The sequence below is a fragment of the Apium graveolens genome, chromosome 7 (assembly GCF_009905375.1).
Source record: "Apium graveolens cultivar Ventura chromosome 7, ASM990537v1, whole genome shotgun sequence".
Lineage (NCBI taxonomy): Eukaryota > Viridiplantae > Streptophyta > Magnoliopsida > Apiales > Apiaceae > Apium > Apium graveolens.
In genome coordinates, this window is record NC_133653.1 from 88,765,103 (window position 1) to 88,773,198 (window position 8,096).

Sequence of the window (8,096 nt, forward strand, 5' to 3'; positions counted from 1 at the left end):
TATAGCGTCGGCCAACTAGAAACCCGTAGCACAAAGCATACTTTTAGCGTCGGTTGTAAACGGCGACGCCATAAATACTTTTAAGCGACGGTTACCTACAGAAGCGACGTTATTAACACTTTTAGCGTCGGTTAAATTAATAACCGACACCAAATGCCGTGCACATATACCTATTTGCGTCGTTTAATCTTGCAACTGACGCGAGAAGTACCTTTAGGCGTCGGTTCTTTAAAGAACCGACGCTAAAAGTACGTTGCAGAAAGTACTTTTTGTACTAGTGATCAGGTCTTTGCTAGGTTAAGAGATGAATATGTAACAATACTGGGAAGCAATGCCAAGGTCCTGACTTCACAAGATGTCTATGATGCAATCAATGAAGTTTACAAAGTTCAAATCAAAGCTTTTCACCTATTTGGTAAAGCTCTAGAACTAAAATTGATTGGTCATGAAGACAAGATCATGAAACTGGTAAGAGAGAAGATGGATGAGATTATTCCTTCTCAAGTCAAGATTACTTCAAAATTTCAACATTTTGCTGACCAAATGGCAAGATTTGATCTGACTTATGTGGAAAAAGATGTCAAAAATATCAGACAATCTTTTATAGCTTTACATAAGGTGGTTCAATAACATATTGTCAATTCAAATGCTACAAAACTCAAATTAAACCAGCTTCATCAAAGTAGGTATGAACCTTCTACATTTCCCATGGAAGGCATCAAGCAAGCTGTGCAAGACACCTTTGTTACCTCTCTTCCCTCAAACTCTCAACAACCAATCTCCACTTCATCAAATCTCCAACTACAAGCTCTTTAACAACAGGTTTTAACTCTGCAGTCTTCAAATGAGTCACTCACAGCTCAAGTGCAAGTTGTCACTACTATGGTGCAGAGTCAACAGGCATATATACAAACCTTGGTGGACTCCCACAAGCATTTACAAATGCAAAATTTTGTAGCTTTGGGAGCCATCATGGCAAAACTTAACATTCCATTTCCTACACTTCCTGTGACTGTGAGGCCAGAAATACCAACTCCCCTATTCATGCATGTCAACAAGACTAAGGTGTAGATAGATTTAGGATTCAACAATCCAAGAATGCTGGTAAATCAAAGGAGACTGGAAAATTGCTATCAACTACTTAAACTGATCAAAGCTCTTCAAAATCTCAATTATCTAAAAATGTTGGAAATGACAGATTTTTAAAAGCTGCAGAAGGACCCTGTCAAGATCAAGAATTCAATGAACTTCTGTCAGTTTTAAAGGTGTCTCTCCAAAACAACTACATCACATACAAAAGAGCATTGGACAACAATATCAACTTTGTTAGAGTGGTAATTTTTAAAGTTGATAACTTCCGGGAGAAGAGGATTGTAGCAAATGTGAATGATTGTGGACAGGACAGATGTCTACATGTGTCTCTCTCTAATATTCAAAAATTGAGAGCATATGAGCTGGATGTAGTGATTGATAAAGTACATACAATAATTATAGAGGATACCCAATTCCTACATGAACTCAAAAAGGCTCAGATAGATGCTTTTCCTGAAGCCTATCTCTATCCAAGCAAGGGGTGGCCTACATCTGTCCTCAGTTTAAGAAATGCAAACTCTTCACTGTTCCTAAGAATTGTGTAAGAGGAAACATGAGGCGGAAAATGACTCTTCAATCTGATCTGAAATGCAAAAAGAACAAGAAAACTGAAGATGAAGAGATGATCAGAATTCTTGACAAATACCTTCTAAATTCCGATACCATATTGCCAAACCTACAATACAATTAATAGGATGATGATGAGCAGAAGCAAGATGATCAACCACCTTTTGGCTCAAATCCAAGTCAAACTTCTAGAGCAACTGGTAGCAAAGAGAAGAGGTAGGATAAGAAAAAGCAAGATGATAAGAAGAGAGAAGAAGAGAGAAGAAGAAAGAAGAAGGAAGAAACCTCAGAACCACAAAAGCAATCCCTACCAATCCAAATCAACCAAGCTCAACCTTCTAAGCCAACAAACTCAAACACTAAAACACTTCTTACCTCAAAGCCCAAATTCCTTGTACAAAACAAAATGCCAACACTTTACCAAAAATACCAATCACCTCAAGCCAAACATCTCTATAGAAAATCTCAAACCTACCTTCTGTTAAGCCAGAAACCAAAATTCATTAAAAATATGTTGGGAGAAACCAAAGAAATGCAATTTACTGAGAGGGTCATCCAGAAGGTCCAACTATGAGGCCCACCACGAAGGTCCAAGGTTCGTCCGTAATCGTAGGACTTCACGAAGAGTGCATATCCCTGCGCAAGGATAACATTCCGCTACAGATATCTCCCTTGATTTACAGTCGTAGGTATAGCCACGGTTCACCCCAAATGTCGGACGCGTCCCTGTCCCCCGAATGAGGATAACCCATCAGATAGCAGGACATGTAATCCCAAGATCTTGGTTATAAAGTGCAGGATGACTCCAAAATTCTCCACGAGGACAACCGTTGAATACAAGAACAGAGTTATCAGAGCACACTCTAGAGTTAACCGAGCATCCCAACGAGCACACTCGCGAGAGTAAGCTGCTTTCTACCAATCTGGATGGCCTTGCTTGGTAGTGAGAGACATCATTAATCATTTTTGCCTATGGTAATGTTCAGTACTTGCTAGAAATATAGCATAGTATGTTTTTTCTGATAATACATTGCTATAGAGATTTTATTTTAGTATTAAAACGTGTCTTAATCGAAAAACTCGATTATATTTGCTGATGATGCTCGCCCATAACCAATTTTATAACTGACTAGAATTGCCATGACAACTGGAAAATAGGTATACAAGAAACACAAAGAGACAGCCTTTTTGGGGGGGAAATTAATATAAAAGAACGATTACACTTGCGAACTCATGTATTGCGTGTAGTCATTTGCAGTTGCAGGTGCGAGCTGCACATAGATACCAAAATTAACAACTACAAGTAGTTACTTAAATTACTCGGTACTGATACGATCTTGGGTGGGATTACTCGTTGAACTGTTGCTAATGCTACTGTTGCTGCTGCTGCGACCACCCCCCATGCCCATATTATATATCATGTCATGATTTGGCAAGGATTCCTCTGCAAATTGTCTTAACCTCTCCAGCTCAGGCAACACATCATTACCCAGATCTGGTCTGTCCTTCCGCCTTAGTTCTGCACACCTCAGAGACATCCTTGCGAACCTCTCTGCCTCTTCAATCGGCCAGTCAGTCACCTCAGGATCAGTATCTCACCTATAGTTCCCCTTTCCAGCGCCCTCTCAATATGATGTGTCAAACCCATAGGTGGTCTTGCAGTGATGATCTGAAGCAGCATTATTCCTAACGAGTATATATCTGACTTTATACCCAGCATACCTGTTTGCTGATACTCAGGGTCTATGTAGCAGAATGTTCCTGCTGTAGATGTCATCCTGTACTGTGTTTACTGTGTCCGCTACTGATGGTGGAACTAGCCTTGCTAAGCCGACATCACTAATTTTGCTCACATAGTTGCGGTCCAAAAGTATGTTCCCTGGTTTGAGATCTCGGTGCACTAATGGTTCTGTTTGCTCTGATGCAGGAAGAGGAGGCCTGTACCAATCTCTGCAGCTATCCTGAATCTTTGTTGCCAGGAAAGCACCGGAGTGTTTCCCTGTCTAAGAGAACGATCTTCCAAGCTCCCATTTGCCATGTACTCGTACACTAGGCAACCATACTCTGGACAGGCTCCAAGGAGTAGTACCATGTTGGGATGTCGTATGCAGCTAAGAACTTCCACCTGCATCATTGACGTACGTTCATAAGTATTGAGTACTGGCCGACATCATTGTTAATATGGACAAGATTAGCACACATCCTTCTTGATTACTTTCATAGTTAGCCAATAATTTTAAAGATAATTATTACTTCTTAATCGGAATTGAATTAGCTCTCCTATACGTAACGGTGACCTTCTAATGCATAAAATCACTAAATTTAACCTCTTGCTGAAATTGCGATCTTCCTTGAGCTGCATCTGGACGAAGAACTTTTACTGCAACTGGCGTGTGATCTAGGTAACACTTGTACACTGGACCATAACCTCCTTCACCAATTTTTCGGGACTGATTAAAGAATTCAGTTGCTGATTCAATTTCTTCTATCGAGTATTTGCGGTACCTAGTATCATTATGTGCAAGCGTGCTCATATACTTCTTTTTCTCCTCAGCTTCTTTCAGTGCCTTCATTTCTGCGCTGATTCTTTTCTGTGCTTCCATTTTTGCGATCCTTTGAGCTGCTTCAGCGGCTTCAATAGCTGCCTTGCACTTTGCTTTCTCTTGCTCTGCAATAGCTAATGCTGCTTCCTCAGCTAATCTTGCTTCTTCCAGTCGTGCCTCTTCCTCCATCTTCCAACGATGAAGTTCCATTGCCTGCAATACATAACACCAAAACATTTACGATGTTACAATCAATCCCTGATCTTCATCTATCAAGCTAGCTAGGGACTGATTTATTCCCTGACCTAAAGCCAAAGGGATCTACCCAAAGTTTGAGGACATAAACATGTGTCATAAGGATATTGTCTATCATCCGAGCAATGTGAAAGCTCAGTTGTAAGTTTTTACGTGTATATAATTATTCTAACAGACATTATGTAGCTTATATAGAACTCCGACGAACCTTTTGTTTTGCTGAGAGTGCTTCTTTGCAGGCACTGCTGTACATGTCCATTGTTTGCTTGAGCTCTAACTTGAGCCTTCTCATTTCAGCTTCCACGTCATCCTAAGATATTCGATACAAGTTCTGTTAGAGAGTCATTTTTTCTTAGCTTTCTCTATGTCCATGCTACTAACACAGAGTTTTGTACCATGCAAGAGCTGTATAAAACTAATAGATGAGTGGTGGAGAGCGATGGATAGGAATTCAAAATAATAGGCCGGCTGCCTTAAAGTTTTTTATTCTAATGATATATATAGCACCACTTTAGATTCATGGCTGTAGTAACCACATACTCGTTAATTTAATGTTAAAGATGTCACCCTTTAATATATGAGAAATTATTCATGGCTGTTGTACTTATCTACTAATACAAAACAAAATTGGATTATCGAACTGAATACTTATACTGTGCTACTGCTGATTCCTGGATTTAACATCTTTAGGAGAGTGTGTAAATTCTCTACCATGTTATGTGAAGATGAGCTAGACTCTTGCGAGTTGAAGGTGAGGCTGGAAGAGTTATGTCCTTCACTTGAGTTAAATGCAGAGCCGAAGCTTAATCTGTTTTCCGTATCTGAGCCACATGAGAGACGAGAGCCAAAGTCATCAGACATGCGATCCGTGCTTGACCTTCCGGAGCTTACGAATGATATATCACAATCCGGGAGGTCTCCATATGATTTATTTGAAATATTTCCTCTTGTGAAAGGAGACCTGCAAAAAGAGATTCCTCAGGTACAGCAGGATTAATCAATCAAAGATGCATATTAATGAAAAACAGCAAAGAAACCCTGTTACATATCACCACACCATTTGAACTTTATGGACCTTACCCTACACCTCTATTAATGTTAATTACTCAACTTACTTGATCTCGAGATCTTCGGAGGAATGACGAGGAGGGAACGGAAACCTTTGATCAGTTGCTGAAAATAGGTACACATGATTTTTTTTGTTAGTGGTTGAACTTATGATTTAATAGAGTGAAGGTAAGGTCATGGGATAAAGTATTTATACTGTATTAAGTAGCTATAGATTTATTTATACACTCCCCTCTTCCAAAAGAAAAATGGTTGAGTTTAGGTCTGGCTGTTGAAACTTTGAAATAAGTCATGTTGGTATACAAACCTTAAATTAAAAAATTATATATTGTAAAAAGAATGATTGATGTATAATTATAGTTTGATATAAAAATTTTGAGCTCATATTCTCTGTAGGATGGAGGGAGGAGCATAATAATATTACACGTTTCTAAGGTGGTATGTTGGACCTTTTGCGCTGGATGGCATGAATCGTCCATCCAAATGATTGAAAGATGGATTATTATTGTTGCTTTGGGAGTGTTGCATATGCATACGAGAGTTTGGACCTGGTGAAGAGGTGGCAGAACGCAGAGATGAAATTTTGCCTTTGGAGATGATGTAAACATTGCAGACCTCTGGAGCCCCTCTGGAAACACTGCTGGCAACAATCCGGGGCCTTGAATTTGCTACTGAAATCATGAGAAACTTTTTTTAGTACTCATATACATGCATATGCCATGTTTGCGGTGCTGCATCATACATATTGTTAATTTTGCCTATGGATACTCCTTGTCCCCATTTAGAGCTGGTATTGGAAAATGAATATGAGACAGATAAGAGGTAAAAGGAAAAGAACAGGTACCTAACGAGGCCCCTAGACGGGGAACCAAGTACCAGATTCTGAATTAAGTTAGCACTAAGAAATTCACAAATGCCTTTTGCTACATCCGTATCCTCAACAAGCATTTCACTAACTTTAATCTGCAAGCATCATCTTAATTAATATATTTTAAATGAACAAGTTAATAGGCTAAGAAATGTATATATGTAGAAATTATACTAGTTTATTTGGTCATGGAGGGATTTTACTAACATCTTTACGTGTGCAAAAGCAGCGGAATGGAAGAAAAAACTCCTTGTCAGCCGGACTCTTTACAGCATCAAGGTTTGGTCCTGCAGCCAAGGTAAATGTCTACTAAGATTGCTTTGTGATGTAGGAATTTACCAAGCATGCCATGATTTAACAGTGAATATTGTAGCTTTTAAAATTTCAACTATCCCAATATTTGGTTAAAACCCATAAATAAAACATAAGCCCCAGACACCCTGTTTGTCCCATGTCCTTGCAGATACAAAAAAGATTTCACTAACAAATTCTCCTATGATTTATGAAACAAATTAAAGAAATCGGATATACTGCAGCGGTGCAGCATGTAAAAATGAATCAGGTCTATGATTTGTGAGACAATAATGCGAGACATAAGCCAATTTGTGAGACGGTGTAACCACGGGTTTTTACCTATAAACTATGATTCATTTTGTTAAGAAAAAGATAACTCGTAACGGTGGGTGGGGGGGGGGGGGGGGGGGGCGAAGGAGACCTGAGGTGGAGGGAGGCTTTTGTTTGACATGGAGGAGGGTAACATTTTTGCCTTTTCCAAGAAGATTATCAACAGCCCATTTTAACGCATGTTGGCTCCCTCTGTCCTTGTCTATTGCCACTGCTACCATATCAATGTTATTGTTATTCCCTACACCACCCCTGTGCATGGAACTCATCTTTCTTCAAATTTATAAAAGATATAATAGCAGCAGCAGCAGCAGCAGCAGCAATGGATCCCGTCTGTCTTATTTTTTGCTTTTTCAGATTGTTGATCGGGGATCATCAAGAAGGCGGAAACTAGACAAACTTCCTCTCTCTTTTTTTCTTGTTTCTTCTCTCTCTCTCTGGCTATTGCACATTTGAGAGGCTATATAGATATTATACCCCTATTATTCCGGATTCCACTCATGTTTTTTTTTCTCCTTTTTCAGGCCATCCATGCAATTGCATGCATGATGCATCACCCTCCCCTAGGAGTTCAGTTATTTTTATTCAATTAACAGTTACTGCTATTTTAAATATAGCAATCAATTCTGTCAATTGAAATATTTTGCTTCAGTAAATCTACTCAATAATTGATACTTAACAGTTTTAGCTAGCCTGCCTATCCCGTCATTAGGTCATTATTCGATCGAATAATTAATAATAAACGACTGTGAACCTCTTTGAATCTAATATGAATTAAAAAAATAATGGATTAACACTAAATGGCTAACTAATCTATGATTCATGATCATTTTATTTGGCAATCAACAGAGATAATGCATAAATTTGTGGTCTGCTACTATATATAGTTGTGCATTTTTGGTCAGAGTCACAGATAAGTTGCAAAAGAACAAATCTCAAGGCCATTACATTCTTCTAATATTATGATTTCTGCTAGTTCCCCTATATATAGGTCTATCACATGTAATTGGTTATAAGCATACCACAGCCACACTCTCATATTCAATTTACAAATGCTGATTGATTCAAGTTCTGCTAAA

At 38.8% G+C, this 8,096-nt stretch overlaps 1 pseudogene; it reads right to left on the minus strand.

Moving 5' to 3' along the window:
- Nucleotides 1–2,859: 2,859 nt before the first annotated feature.
- Nucleotides 2,860–7,327, minus strand: LOC141673846 (U-box domain-containing protein 52-like; annotated as a pseudogene).
- Between the last annotated feature and the right edge of the window lie 769 nt (nt 7,328–8,096).